Below are 16,572 nucleotides of genomic sequence, written 5' to 3'. Positions count from 1 at the left end.
TGTTTCCTGAAACATCTAAAAAACAAAGCAACAGAACCTAGGGCACTTCCACGTATGGTCCTATAGCTTAGGGAAATTAAAATCAAAAAGACACAGCCACCCCAAAGTTTGGAACGGCTCTGTTTACAAGAACCTCGTTTACAGTACAAGTTCAACATCGCAGAAAGTGAAAAATGGATAAAGAAGTTGTGGTATTTACTTACAAAGCAATATCACTCAGCAATGAAATCTGTGTCATCAGGCCCTTAGCAGCACAATGAGTGGATTCAGGTATGATGATTCTAACTGAAATAAGTCACACAGAAAAAGAAACATCATAAGATATCACTAATACACAGAATGTAAACTTGGCTACACAGGAACTGCATTCCAAAACAGAACAGGGTCTCAAATTTAGAAAACCAACTTATGCTTGCTTAAGGGGAAAGGTGAGTTGGGGTGCTGCATAAAACCAGAGATTGAAATGAGCACAGATAAAGTTCCTTAAGCCAAATATGGAATAGACAAGAGCTACTCCTTGCTCAACGAAATGGACTCAACACCCCATATTAAACGCCTAAGAATGTACCTGACTAGTAAGTATCTTAAAACCTATGGATTGCTATGTCTCCAAAAGAGAATCAAGCGTGTGTACAGGGGCATAAACGCAGCAGTGATAGGATTGGAGAGGTTCGGTGAGCAAATGAAGACCCTTTGAAGTCATATTGCATGGTACCCATTCCACGGGTTTCAACTACCCAGGTTTTAGGTATTCTTCCTTCAGCTAAAACATGCATGTGGAACCCAAGTATGATCAACCATGTGATCGGGAGACGTGTTCAAATATGTCTCAGTTTTCCTCCCCTGGTACTCGGGTGCAACATTCCAGATGCTTTACTAACACTCTCCCCACTTGGAGAGTCAGCGCCTTTAACCTCCTGTTTGGCCCAGTTTGCAATTTCTGCGGAAGATGAACAGGAATAGCGAGAACCAATGAGAGGCTAGCTGGAGGTGTCTGGACGGGCAAATTTAACTCTCATTTCCCACCAGGAAGAGGAAATAACCAAAGGCTCAGTGTGCCGTGCCGGAACCAGATTAGGGCCTGAAGCCATCCTGCGGTGTTGCGGCCAGCTCACAAGAAAGCGAGTTGAAGAAAGGAGCTCAGGGGCACTGTAATTCACAAACCTGCAGAGTTATAAATGACAGCTCTCGTCCAAAAATAGACTGAAGTAAGGCTGCCAAGAGGACTTGAAAGCGGGGCAGAATTGCAGGAAACCGATTTCAGGAGGTAGACTGGAATTGCATTGAAAGCATAGGAAAAGAGGCAGAACGTACACAATGATGCACTTGGCCAAAAAGGGCGTATGCGTTTTTTCCTGAATATATTCAGGAAAAAACGCATACGCCCTTTTTGGCCAACCAAGCAAGCTTGCAAAGGAAATCTGCACTACAATGAAGTCTCACTTCCCCCCGATCAAAAGGGCCCTCTGAAAAAAGTGTAAAATCCAGAAAGGCAGGACAGGCCATGGAGAACTGGCAGCCTTGTTATGCTGATGGGCGGGATGTAAATTGCCAACAACCACTCGGGAGAAGTGTATGGTGTTTCCTGAAACATCTAAAAAACAAAGCAACAGAGCCTAGGGCACTTCCACTTATGGTCCTATAGCTTAGGGAAATTAAAATCAAAAAGACACAGCCACCCCAAAGTTTGGAACGGCTCTGTTTACAAGAACCTCGTTTACAGTACAAGTTCAACATCGCAGAAAGTGAAAAATGGATAAAGAAGATGTGGTATTTACTTACAAAGCAATATCACTCAGCAATGAAATCTGTGTCATCAGGCCCAGAGCAGCACAATGAGTGGATTCAGGTATGATGATTCTAACTGAAATAAGTCACACAGAAAAAGAAACATCATAAGATATCAGTAATACACGGAATGTAAACTTGGCTACACAGGAACTGAATTACAGAACAGAAAAGGGTCTCAAATTTAAAAAACCAACTTATGCTTGCTTAAGGGTAAAGGTGAGTTGGGGTGATGCATAAAACCAGAGATTGAAATGAGCACAGATAAAGTTCCTTAAGCCAAATATGGAATAGACAAGAGCTACTCCTTGCTCAACGAAATGGACTCAACACCGCATATTAAACGCCTAAGAATGTACCTGACTAGTAAGTATCTTAAAACCTATGGATTGCTATGTCTCCGAAAGAGAATCAAGCATGTGTACAGGGGCATAAACGCAGCAGTGATAGGATTGGAGAGGTTCGGTAAGCAAATGAAGACCCTTTGAAGTCATATTGCATGGTACCCATTACACGGGTCTTAACTCTCCAGGTTTAAGGTATTCTTCCTTCAGCTAAAACATGCATGTGGAACCCAAGTATGATCAACCATGTGAACGGCAGACGTGTTCAAATATGTCTCAGTTTTCCTCCCCTGGTACTCGGGTGCAACATTCCAGACGCTTTACTAACACTCTCCCCACTTGGAGAGTCAGCGCCTTTAACCTCCTGTTTGGCCCAGTTTAAAATTTCTGCGGAAGATGAACAGGAATAGCGAGAACCAATGAGAGGCTAGCTGGAGGTGTCTGGACGGGCAAATTTAACTCTCATTTCCCACCAGGAAGAGGAAATAACCAAAGGCTCAGTGTGCCGTGCCGGAACCAGATTAGGGCCTGAAGCCATCCTGCGGTGTTGCGGCCAGCTCAAAAGAAAGCGAGTTGAAGAAAGGAGCTCAGGGGCACTGTAATTCACAAACCTGCAGAGTTATAAATGACAGCTATCGTCCAAAAATAGACTGAAGTAAGGCTGCCAAGAGGACTTGAAAGCAGGGCAGAATTGCAGGAAACCGATTTCAGGAGGTAGACTGGAATTGCATTGAAAGCATAGGAAAAGAGGCCGAACGTCCACAATGATGCACTTGGCCAAAAAGGGCGTATGCGTTTTTTCCTGAATATATTCAGGAAAAAACGCATACGCCCTTTTTGGCCAACCAAGCAAGCTTGCAAAGGAAATCTGCACTACAATGAAGTCTCACTTCCCCCCGGTAAAAAGGGCCATCTGAAAAAAGTGTAAAATGCAGAAAGGCAGGACAGGCCATGGAGAACTGGGAGCCTTGTTATGCTGATGGGCGGGATGTAAATTGCCAACAACCACTCGGGAGAAGTGTATGGTGTTTCCTGAAACATCTAAAAAACAAAGCAACAGAGCCTAGGGCACTTCCACTTATGGTCCTATAGCTTAGGGAAATTAAAATCAAAAAGACACAGCCACCCCAAAGTTTGGGACGCCTCCATTTACAAGAACCTCGGTTACTGTACAAGTTCAATATCACAGAAAGTGAAAAATGGATAAAGAACTTTTGGTACTTACGTACAATGCAGTATCACTCAGCAATGCAATCTATGTCATCAGGCCCGTAGCAGCATAATGAGTGGATTCAGGTACGATGATTCTAACTGAAATAAGTCACACAGAAAAAGAAACATCATAAGATATCAGTAATACACGGAATGTAAACTTGGCTACACAGGAACTGCATTCCAAAACAGAACAGGGTCTCAAATTTCGAAAACCAACTTATGCTTGCTTAAGGGGAAAGGTGAGTTGGGGTGCTGCATAAAACCAGAGATTGAAATGAGCACAGATAAAGTTCCTTAAGCCAAATATGGAATAGACAAGAGCTACTCCTGCTCAACGAAATGGACTCAACACCCCATATTAAACGCCTAAGAATGTACCTGACTAGTAAGTATCTTAAAACCTATGGATTGCTATGTCTCCAAAAGAGAATCAAGCGTGTGTACAGGGGCATAAACGCAGCAGTGATAGGATTGGAGAGGTTAGGTGAGCAAATGAAGACCCTTTGAAGTCATATTGCATGGTACCCATTACACGGGTCTCAACTCTCCAGGTTTAAGGTATTCTTCCTTCAGCTAAAACATGCATGTGGAACCCAGAGTATGATCAGCCATGTGAACGGGAGACGTGTTCAAATATGTCTCAGTTTTCCTCCCCTGGTACTCGGGTGCAACATTCCAGACGCTTTACTAACACTCTCCCGACTTGGAGAGTCAGTCCCTTTAACCTCCTGTTTGGCCCAGTTTGCAATTTCTGCGGAAGTTGAACAGGAATAGCGAGAACCAATGAGAGGCTAGCTGGAGGTGTCTGGACGGGCAAATTTAACTCTCATTTCCCACCAGGAAGAGGAATTAACCAAAGGCTCAGCATGCCGGGCCGGAACCAGATTAGGGCCTGAAGCCAACCTGTGGTGTTGCGGCCAGGTCACAAGAAAGCGAGTTGAAGAAACGAGCTCAGGGGCACTGTAATTCACAAACCTGCAGAGTTATAAATGACAGCTATCGTCCAAAAATAGACTGAAGTAAGGCTGCCAAGAGGACTTGAAAGCGGGGCAGAATTGCAGGAAACCGATTTCAGGAGGTAGACTGCAATTGCATTGAAAGCATAGGAAAAGAGGCAGAACGTCCACAATGATGCACTTGGCCAAAAAGGGCGTATGCGTTTTTTCCTGAATATATTCAGGAAAAAACGCATACGCCCTTTTTGGCCAACCAAGCAAGCTTGCAATGGAAATCTGCACTACAATGAAGTCTCACTTCCCCCCGGTCAAAAGGGCCATCTGAAAAAAGTGTAAAATCCAGAAAGGCAGGACAGGCCATGGAGAACTGGGAGCCTTGTTATGCTGATGGGCGGGATGTAAATTGCCAACAGCCACTGGGGTGAAGTGTATGGTGTTTCCTGAAACATCTAAAAAACAAAGCAACAGAGCCTAGGGCACTTCCACTTATGGTCCTATAGCTTAGGGAAATTAAAATCAAAAAGACACAGCCACCCCAAAGTTTCGAAAGGCTCTGTATACAAGAACCTCGTTTACAGTACAAGTTCAACATCGCAGAAAGTGAAAAATGGATAAAGAAGTTGTGGTATTTACTTACAAAGCAATATCACTCAGCAATGAAATCTGTGTCACAAGGCCCTTAGCAGCACAATGAGTGAATTCAGGTATGATGATTCTAACTGAAATAAGTCACACAGAAAAAGAAACATCATAAGATATCAGTAATACACGGAATGTAAACTTGGCTACACAGGAACTGAATTACAGAACAGAACAGGGTCTCAAATTTAGAAAACCAACTTATGCTTGCTTAAGGGGAAAGGTGAATTGGGGTGCTGCATAAAACCAGAGATTGAAATGAGCACAGATAAAGTTCCTTAAGCCAAATATGGAATAGACAAGAGCTACTCCTTGCTCAACGAAATGGACTCAACACCGCATATTAAACGCCTAAGAATGTACCTGACTAGTAAGTATCTTACAACCTATGGATTGCTATGTCTCTGAAACAGAATCAAGCATGTGTACAGGGGCATAAACGCAGCAGTGATAGGATTGGAGAGGTTCGGTGAGCAAATGAAGACCCTTTGAAGTCATATTGCATGGTACCCATTACACGGGTCTTAACTCTCCAGGTTTAAGGTATTCTTCCTTCAGCTAAAACATGCATGTGGAACCCAAGTATGATCAACCATGTGAACGGGAGACGTGTTCAAATATGTCTCAGTTTTCCTCCCCTGGTACTCGGGTGCAACATTCCAGACGCTTTACTAACACTCTCCCGACTTGGAGAGTCAGTCCCTTTAACCTCCTGTTTGGCCCAGTTTGCAATTTCTGTGGAAGATGAACAGGAATAGCGAGAACCAATGAGAGACTAGCTGGAGGTGTCTGGATGGGCAAATTTAACTCTCATTTCCCACCAGGAAGAGGAATTAACCAAAGGCTCAGCGTGCCGTACCAGAACCAGATTAGGGCCTGAAGACATCCTGCAGTGTTGCGGCCAGGTCACAAGAAAGCGAGTTGAAGAAAGGAGCTCAGGGGCACTGTAATTCACAAACCTGCAGAGTTATAAATGACAGCTATCGTCCAAAAATAGACTGAAGTAAGGCTGCCAAGAGGACTTGAAAGCGGGGCAGAATTGCAGGAAACCGATTTCAGGAGGTAGACTGGAATTGCATTGAAAGCATAGGAAAAGAGGCAGAACGTCCACAATGATGCACTTGGCCAAAAAGGGCGTATGCGTTTTTTCCTGAATATATTCAGGAAAAAACGCATACGCCCTTTTTGGCCAACCAAGCAAACTTGCAAAGGAAATCTGCACTACAATGAAGTCTCACTTCCCCCCGGTCAAAAGGGCCATCTGAAAAAAGTGTAAAATCCAGAAAGGCAGGACAGGCCATGGAGAACTGGGAGCCTTGTTATGCTGATGGGCGGGATGTAAATTGCCAACATACACTCAGGAGAAGTGTATGGTGTTTCCTGAAACATCTAAAAAACAAAGCAACAGAGCCTAGGGCACTTCCACTTATGGTCTTATAGCTTAGGGAAATTAAAATCAAAAAGACACAGCCACCCCAAAGTTTGGGACGCCTCCGTTTACAAGAACCTCGTTTACCGTACAAGTTCAATATCACAGAAATTGAAAAATGGATAAAGAACTTGTGGTACTTACGTACAATGCAGTATCACTCAGCAATGAAATCTATGTCATCAGGCCCGTAGCAGCATAAGGAGTGGACTCAGGTACGATGATTCTAACTGAAATAAGTCACACAGAAAAAGAAACATCATAAGATATCACTAATACACGGAATGTAAACTTGGCTACACAGGAACTGCATTCCAAAACAGAACAGGGTCTCAAATTTAGAAAACCAACTTATGCTTGCTTAAGGGGAAAGGTGAGTTGGGGTGCTGCATAAAACCAGAGATTGAAATGAGCACAGATAAAGTTCCTTAAGCCAAATATGGAATAGACAAGAGCTACTCCTTGCTCAACGAAATGGACTCAACACCGCATATTAAACGCCTAAGAATGTACCTGACTAGTAAGTATCATAAAACCTATAGATTGCTATGTCTCCGAAAGAGAATCAAGCATGTGTAAAGGGGCATAAACGCAGCAGTGATAGGATTGGAGAGGTTTGGTGAGCAAATGAAGACCCTTTGAAGTCATATTGCATGGTACCCATTACACGGGTTTCAAATACCCAGGTTTAAGGTATTCTTCCTTCAGCTAAAACATGCATGTGGAACCTAGAGTATGATCAACCATGTGATTGGGAGACGTGTTCAAATATGTCTCAGTTTTCGTAACCTGCTACTCGGGTGCAACATTCCAGACGCTTTACTAACACTCTCCCGAATTGGAGAGTCAGTCCCTTTAACCCCCGGTTTGGCCCAGTTTGCAATTTCTGCGGAAGATGAACAGGAATAGCGAGAACCAATGAGAGACTAGCTGGAGGTGTCTGGACGGGCAAATTTAACTCTCATTTCCCACCAGGAAGAGGAAATAACCAAAGGCTCAGCGTGCCGTACCGGAACCAGATTAGGGCCTGCAGCCATCCTGCGGTGTTGCGGCCAGCTCAAAAGAAATCGAGTTGAAGAAAGGAGCTCAGGGGCACTGTAATTCACAAACCTGCAGAGTTATAAATGACAGCTATCGTCCAAAAATATACTGAAGTAAGGCTGCCAAGAGGACTTGAAAGCAGGGCACAATTGCAGGAAACCGATTTCAGGAGGTAGACTGGAATTGCATTGAAAGCATAGGAAAAGAGGCAGAACGTACACAATGATGCACTTGGCCAAAAAGGGCGTATGCGTTTTTTCCTGAATATATTCAGGAAAAAACGCATACGCCCTTTTTGGCCAACCAAGCAAGCTTGCAAAGGAAATCTGCACTACAATGAAGTCTCACTTCCCCCCGGTCAAAAGGGCCATCTGAAAAAAGTGTAAAATCCAGAAAGGCAGGACAGGCCATGGAGAACTGGGAGCCTTGTTATGCTGATGGGTGGGATGTAAATTGCCAACAACCACTCGGGAGAAGTGTATGGTGTTTCCTGAAACATCTAAAAAACAAAGCAACAGAGCCTAGGGCACTTCCACTTATGGTCCTATAGGTTAGGGAAATTAAAATCAAAAAGACACATCCACCCCAAAGTTTGGATCGGCTCTGTTTACAAGAACCTCGTTTACAGTACAAGTTCAACATCGCAGAAAGTGAAAAATGGATAAAGAAGTTGTGGTATTTACTTACAAAGCAATATCACTCAGCAATGAAATCTGTGTCATCAGGCCCTTAGCAGCACAATGAGTGGATTCAGGTATGATGATTCTAACTGAAATAAGTCACACAGAAAAAGAAACATCATAAGTTATCAGTAATACACAGAATGTAAACTTGGCTACACAGGAACTGAATTACAGAAGAGAACAGGGTCTCAAATTTAGAAAACCAACTTATGCTTGCTTAAGGGGAAAGGTGAGTTGGGGTGCTGCATAAAACCAGAGATTGAAATGAGCACAGATAAAGTTCCTTAAGCCAAATATGGAATAGACAAGAGCTACTCCTTGCTCAATGAAATGGACTCAACACCCCATATTAAACGCCTAAGAATGTACCTGACTAGTAAGTATCCTAAAACCTATGGATTGCTATGTCTCCGAAAGAGAATCAAGCATGTGTACAGGGGCATAAACGCAGCAGTGATAGGATTGGAGAGGTTCGGTGAGCAAATGAAGACCCTTTGAAGTCATATTGCATGGTACCCATTACACGGCTTTCAAATACACAGGTTTAAGGTATTCTTCCTTCAGCTAAAACATGCATGTGGAACCCAAGTATGATCAACCATGTGAACGGGAGACGTGTTCAAATATGTCTCAGTTTTCCTCCCCTGGTACTCAGGTTCAACATTCCAGACGCTTTACTAACACTCTCCCGACTTTGAGAGTCAGTCCCTTTAACCTCCTGTTTGGCCCAGTTTGCAATTTCTGTGGAAGATGAACAGGAATAGCGAGAACCAATGAGAGGCTAGCTGGAGGTGTCTGGACGGGCAAATTTAACTCTCATTTCCCACCAGGAAGAGGAATTAACCAAAGGCTCAGCATGCCGGGCCGGAACCAGATTAGGGCCTGAAGCCATCCTGCGGTGTTGCAGCCAGGTCACAAGAAAGCGAGTTGAAGAAAGGAGCTCAGGGGCACTGTAATTCACAAACCTGCAGAGTTATAAATGAGAGCTATCGTCCAAAAATAGACTGAAGTAAGGCTGCCAAGAGGACTTGAAAGCGGGGCAGAATTGCAGGAAACCGATTACAGGAGGTAGACTGGAATTGCATTGAAAGCATAGGAAAAGAGGCAGAACGTCCACAATGATGCACTTGGCCAAAAAGGGCGTATGCGTTTTTTCCTGAATATATTCAGGAAAAAACGCATACGCCCTTTTTGGCCAACCAAGCAGGCTTGCAAAGGAAATCTGCACTACAATGAAGTCTCACTTCCCCCCGGTCAAAAGGGCCATCTGAAAAAAGTGTAAAATCCAGAAAGGCAACAGGCCATTGAGAACTGGGAGCCTTGTTATGCTGATGGGCGGGATGGAAATTGCCAACAGACACTCAGGAGAAGTGTATGGTGTTTCCTGAAACATCTAAAAAACAAAGCAACAGAGCCTAGGGCACTTCCACTTATGGTCTTATAGCTTAGGGAAATTAAAATCAAAAAGACACAGCCACCCCAAAGTTTGGGACGCCTCCGTTTTCAAGAACCTCGTTTACCGTACAAGTTCAATATCACAGAAAGTGAAAAATGGATAAAGAACTTGTGGTACTTACGTACAATGCAGTATCACTCAGCAATGAAATCTATGTCATCAGGCCCGTAGCAGCATAATGAGTGGATTCAGGTACGATGATTCTAACTGAAATAAGTCACACAGAAAAAGAAACATCATAAGATATCAGTAATACACGGAATGTAAACTTGGCTACACAGGAACTGCATTCCAAAACAGAACAGGGTCTCAAATTTAGAAAACCAACTTATGCTTGCTTAAGGGGAAAGGTGACTTGGGGTGCTGCATAAAACCAGAGATTGAAATGAGTACAGATAAAGTTCCTTAAACCAAATATGGAATAGACAAGAGCTCCTCCTTGCTCAACGAAATGGACTCAACACCCCATATTAAACGCCTAAGAATGTACCTGACTAGTAAGTATCTTAAAACCTATGGATTGCTATGTCTCCAAAAGAGAATCAAGCGTGTGTACAGGGGTATAAACGCAGCAGTGATAGGATTGGAGAGGTTCGGTGAGCAAATGAAGACCCTTTGAAGTCATATTGCATGGTACCCATTACACGGGTCTCAACTCTCCAGGTTTAAGGTATTCTTCCTTCAGCTAAAACATGCATGTGGAACCCAGAGTATGATCAACCATGTGAACGGGAGACGTGTTCAAATATGTCTCAGTTTTCCTCCCCTGGTACTCGGGTGCAACATTCCAGATGCTTTACTAACACTCTCCCCACTTGGAGAGTCAGCGCCTTTAACCTCCTCTTTGGCCCAGTTTGCAATTTCTGCGGAAGATGAACAGGAATAGCGAGAACCAATGAGAGGCTAGCTGGAGGTGTCTGGACGGGCAAATTTAACTCTCATTTCCCACCAGGAAGAGGAAATAACCAAAGGCTCAGAGTGCCGTAACGGAACCAGATTAGGGCCTGAAGCCATCATGCGGTGTTGCGGCCAGCTCAAAAGAAAGCGAGTTGAAGAAAGGAGCTCAGGGGCACTGTAATTCACAAACCTGCAGAGTTATAAATGACAGCTATCGTCCAAAAATAGACTGAAGTAAGGCTGCCAAGAGGACTTGAAAGCGGGGCAGAATTGCAGGAAACCGATTTCAGGAGGTAGACTGGAATTGCATTGAAAGCATAGGAAAAGAGGCAGAACGTCCACAATGATGCACTTGGCCAAAAAGGGCGTATGCGTTTTTTCCTGAATATATTCAGGAAAAAACGCATACGCCCTTTTTGGCCAACCAAGCAAGCTTGCAAAGGAAATCTGCACTACAATGAAGTCTCACTTCCCCCGGTCAAAAGGGCCATCTGAAAAAAGTGTAAAATGCAGAAAGGCAGGACAGGCCATGGAGAACTGGGAGCCTTGTTATGCTGAAGGGTGGGATGTAAATTGCCAACAAACACTCGGGAGAAGTGTATGGTGTTTCCTGAAACATCTAAAAAACAAAGCAACAGAGCCTAGGGCACTTCCACTTATGGTCCTATAGCTTAGGGAATTTAAAATCAAAAAGACACAGCCACCCCAAAGTTTCGAACGGCTCTGTTTACAAGAACCTCATTTACAGTACAAGTTCAACATCGCAGAAAGTGAAAAATGGATAAAAAAGTTGTGGTATTTACTTACAAAGCAATATCACTCAGCAATGAAATCTGTGTCATCAGGCCCTTAGCAGCACAATGAGTGGATTCAGGTATGATGATTCTAACTGAAATAAGTCACACAGAAAAAGAAACATCATAAGATATCAGTAATACACGGAATGTAAACTTGGCTACACAGGAACTCAGTTCCAAAACAGAACAGGGTCTCAAATTTAGAAAACCAACTTATGCTTGCTTAAGGGTAAAGGTGAGTTGGGGTGCTGCATAAAACCAGAGATTGAAATGAGCACAGATAAAGTTCCTTAAGCCAAATATGGAATAGACAAGAGCTACTCCTTGCTCAACGAAATGGACTCAACACCGCATATTAAACGCCTAAGAATGTACCTGACTAGTAAGTATGTTAAAACCTATGGATTGCTATGTCTCCGAAAGAGAATCAAGCATGTGTACAGGGGCATAAACGAAGCAGTGATAGAATTGGAGAGGTTCGGTAAGCAAATGAAGACCCTTTGAAGTCATATTGCATGGTACCCATTCCACGGCTTTCAAATACACAGGTTTAAGGTATTCTTCCTTCACCTAAAACATGCATGTGGAACCCAAGTATGATCAACCATGTGAACGGGAGACGTGTTCAAATATGTCTCAGTTTTCCTCCCCTGGTACTCAGGTGCAACATTCCAGACGCTTTACTAACACTCTCCCGACTTGGAGAGTCAGTCCCTTTAACCTCCTGTTTGGCCAAGTTTGCAATTTCTGTGGAAGATGAACAGGAATAGCGACAACCAATGAGAGACTAGCTGGAGGTGTCTGGACGGGCAAATTTAACTCTCATTTCCCACCAGGAAGAGGAAATAACCAAAGGCTCAGCATGCCGTGCCGGAACCAGATTAGGGCCTGAAGCCATCATGCGGTGTTGCGGCCAGGTCACAAGAAAGCGAGTTGAAGAAAGGAGCTCAGGGGCACTGTAATTCACAAACCTGCAGAGTTATAAATGACAGCTATCGTCCAAAAATAGACTGAAGTAAGGCTGCCAAGAGGACTTGAAAGCGGGGCAGAATTGCAGGAAACCGATTTCAGGAGGTAGACTGGAATTGCATTGAAAGCATAGGAAAAGAGGCAGAACGTCCACAATGATGCACTTGGCCAAAAAGGGCGTATGCGTTTTTTCCTGAATATATTCAGGAAAAAACGCATACGCCCTTTTTGGCCAACCAAGCAAGCTTGCAAAGGAAATCTGCACTACAATGAAGTCTCACTTCCACCCGGTCAAAAGGGCCATCTGAAAAAAGTGTAAAATCCAGAAAGGCAGGACAGGCCATGGAGAACTGGGAGCCTTGTTATGCTGATGGGCGGGATGTAAATTGCCAACAACCACTGGAGAGTAGTGTATGGTGTTTCCTGAAACATCTAAAAAACAAAGCAACAGAGCCTAGGGCACTTCCACTTATGGTCCTATAGCTTAGGGAAATTAAAATCAAAAAGACACAGCCACCGCAAAGTTTGGAACGGCTCTGTTTACAAGAACCTCGTTTACAGTACAAGTTCAACATCGCAGAAAGTGAAAAATGGATAAAGAACTTGTGGTACTTACGTACAATGCAGTATCACTCAGCAATGAAATCTATGTCATCAGGCCCGTAGCAGCATAATGAGTGGATTCAGGTACGATGATTCTAACTGAAATAAGTCACACAGAAAAAGAAACATCATAAGATATCACTAATACACGGAATGTAACCTTGGCTACACAGGAATTGCATTCCAAAACAGAACAGGGTCTCAAATTTACAAAACCAACTTATGCTTGCTTAAGGGGAAAGGTGAGTTGGGGTGCTGCATAAAACCAGAGATTGAAATGAGCACAGATAAAGTTCCTTAAGCCAAATATGGAATAGACAAGAGCTACTCCTTGCTCAACGAAATGGACTCAAAACCCCATATTAAACGCCTAAGAATGTACCTGACTAGTAAGTATCTTAAAACCTATGGATTGCTATGCCTCCAAAAGAGAATCAAGCATGTGTACAGGGGCATAAACGCAGCAGTGATAGGATTGGAGAGGTTCGGTGAGCAAATGAAGACCCTTTGAAGTCATATTGCATGGTACCCATTACACGGGTCTCAACTCTCCAGGTTTAAGGTATTCTTCCTTCAGCTAAAACATGCATGTAGAACCCAGAGTATGATCAACCATGTGAATGGGAGACGTGTTCAAATATGTCTCAGTTTTCCTCCCCTGGTACTCGGGTGCAACATTCCAGACGCTTTACTAACACTCTCCCGACTTGGAGAGTCAGTCCCTTTAACCTCCTGTTTGGCCCAGTTTGCAATTTCTGCGGAAGATGAACAGGAATAGCGAGAACCAATGAGAGGCTAGCTGGAGGTGTCTGGACGGGCAAATTTAACTCTCATTTCCCACCAGGAAGAGGAATTAACCAAAGGCTCAGCATGCCGGGCCGGAACAAGATTAGGGCCTGAAGCCATCCTGCGGTGTTGCGGCCAGGTCACAAGAAAGCGAGTTGAAGAAAGGAGCTCAGGGGCACTGCAATTCACAAACCTGCAGAGTTATAAATGACAGCTATCGTCCAAAAATAGACTGAAGTAAGGCTGCCAAGAGGACTTGAAATCGGGACAGAATTGCAGGAAACCGATTTCAGGAGGTAGACTGGAATTGCATTGAAAGCATAGGAAAAGAGGCAGAACGTCCACAATGATGCACTTGGCCAAAAAGGGCGTATGCGTTTTTTCCTGAATATATTCAGGAAAAAACGCATACGCCCTTTTTGGCCAACCAAGCAAGCTTGCAAAGGAAATCTGCACTACAATGAAGTCTCACTTCCCCCCGGTCAAAAGGGCCATCTGAAAAAAGTGTAAAATCCAGAAAGGCAACAGGCCATTGAGAACTGGGAGCCTTGTTATGCTGATGGGCGGGATGGAAATTGCCAACAGACACTCAGGAGAAGTGTATGGTGTTTCCTGAAACATCTAAAAAACAAAGCAACAGAACCTAGGGCACTTCCACTTATGGTCCTATAGCTTAGGGAAATTAAAATCAAAAAGACACAGCCACCCCAAAGTTTGGGACGCCTCCGTTTACAAATCCTCGTTTACCGTACAAGTTCAATATCACAGAAAGTGAAAAATGGATAAAGAACTTGTGGTACTTACGTACAATGCAGTATCACTCAGCAATGAAATCTATGTCATCAGGCCCGTAGCAGCATAATGAGTGGATTCAGGTACGATGATTCTAACTGAAATAAGTCACACAGAAAAAGAAACATCATAAGATATCAGTAATACACGGAATGTAAACTTGGCTACACAGGAACTGCATTCCAAAACAGAACAGGGTCTCAAATTTAGAAAACCAACTTATGCTTGCTTAAGGGGAAAGGTGAGTTGGGGTGCTGCATAAAACCAGAGATTGAAATGAGTACAGATAAAGTTCCTTAAGCCAAATATGGAATAGACAAGAGCTACTCCTTGCTCAACAAAATGGACTCAACACCCCATATTAAACGCCTAAGAATGTACCTGACTAGTAAGTATCTTAAAATCTATGGATTGCTATGTCTCCAAAGGAGAATCAAGCCTGTGTACAGGGGCATAAACGCAGCAGTGATAGGATTGGAGAGGTTCGGTGAGCAAATGAAGACCCTTTGAAGTCATATTGCATGGTACCCATTCCACGGGTTTCAACTACCCAGGTTTAAGGTATTCTTCCTTCAGCTAAAACATGCATGTGGAACCTAGAGTATGATCAACCATGTGATCGGGAGACGTGTTCAAATATGTCTCAGTTTTCGTACCCTGGTACTCGGGTGCAACATTCCAGACGCTTTACTAACACTCTCCCCACTTGGAGAGTCAGTCCCTTTAACCTCCTGTTTGGCCCAGTTTGCAATTTCTGTGGAAGATGAACAGGAATAGCGAGAACCAATGAGAGACTAGCTGGAGGTGTCTGGATGGGCATATTTAACTCTCATTTCCCACCAGGAAGAGGAATTAACCAAAGGCTCAGCGTGCCGTGCCGCAACCAGATTAGGGCCTGAAGCCATCCTGCGGTTTGCGGCCAGGTCACAAGAAAGCGAGTTGAAGAAAGGAGCTCAGGGGCACTGTAATTCACAAACCTGCAGAGTTATAAATGACAGCTATCGTCCAAAAATAGACTGAAGTAAGGCTGCCAAGAGGACTTGAAAGCGGGGCAGAATTGCAGGAAACCGATTTCAGGAGGTAGACTGGAATTGCATCGAAAGCATAGGAAAAGAGGCAGAACGTCCACAATGATGCACTTGGCCAAAAAGGGCGTATGCGTTTTTTCCTGAATATATTCAGGAAAAAACGCATACGCCCTTTTTGGCCAACCAAGCAAGCTTGCAAAGGAAATCTGCACTACAATGAAGTCTCACTTCCCCCCGGTCAAAAGGGCCATCTGAAAAAAGTGTAAAATCCAGAAAGGCAGGACAGGCCATGGAGAACTGGGAGCCTTGTTATGCTGATGGGCGGGATGTAAATTGCCAACAAACACTCGGGAGAAGTGTATGGTGTTTCCTGAAACATCTAAAAAACAAAGCAACAGAGCCTAGGGCACTTCCACTTATGGTCCTATAGCTTAGGGAATTTAAAATCAAAAAGACACAGCCACCCCAAAGTTTCGAACGGCTCTGTTTACAAGAACCTCGTTTACAGTACAAGTTCAACATCGCAGAAAGTGAAAAATGGATAAAAAAGTTGTGGTATTTACTTACAAAGAAATATCACTCAGCAATGAAATCTGTGTCAACAGGCCCTTAGCAGCACAATGAGTGGATTCAGGTATGATGATTCTAACTGAAATAAGTCACACAGAAAAAGAAACATCATAAGATATCAGTAATACACGGAATGGAAACTTGGCTACACAGGAACTGAATTACAGAACAGAACAGGGTCTCAAATTTAGAAAACCAACTTATGCTTGCTTAAGGGGAAAGGTGAGTTGGGGTGCTGCATAAAACCAGAGATTGAAATGAGCACAGATAAAGTTCCTTAAGCCAAATATGGAATAGACAAGAGCTACTCCTTGCTCAACGAAATGGACTCAACACCGCATATTAAACGCCTAAGAATGTACCTGACTAGTAAGTATCTTAAAACCTATGGATTGCTATGTCTCCGAAAGAGAATCAAGCATGTGTACAGGGGCATAAACGCAGCAGTGATAGGATTGGAGAGGTTCGGTGAGCAAATGAAGACCCTTTGAAGTCATATTGCATGGTACCCATTCCACGGGTTTCAAATACCCAGGTTTAAGGTATTCTTCCTTCAGCTAAAAGATGCATGTGGAAACC

The 16,572-nt window shown here is 43.6% G+C and overlaps 1 long non-coding RNA gene across 1 annotated transcript; it reads right to left on the bottom strand.

The window, feature by feature from the left end:
* Positions 1 to 1,779: 1,779 nt before the first annotated feature.
* On the bottom strand, positions 1,780 to 5,097 carry LOC307181153. The gene is made up of 3 exons (XR_013826032.1): positions 4,941 to 5,097; positions 3,358 to 3,443; positions 1,780 to 1,864 (listed from the first exon to the last, which is right to left on the bottom strand). It is a non-coding gene; the product is annotated as an uncharacterized lncRNA (long non-coding RNA).
* Positions 5,098 to 16,572: the final 11,475 nt, after the last annotated feature.

Source organism: Stenella coeruleoalba (assembly GCF_951394435.1).
Source record: "Stenella coeruleoalba genome assembly, contig: scaffold_251, whole genome shotgun sequence".
Classification (NCBI taxonomy): domain Eukaryota; kingdom Metazoa; phylum Chordata; class Mammalia; order Artiodactyla; family Delphinidae; genus Stenella; species Stenella coeruleoalba.
This window is presented reverse-complemented; position numbering and strand designations above follow the sequence as displayed.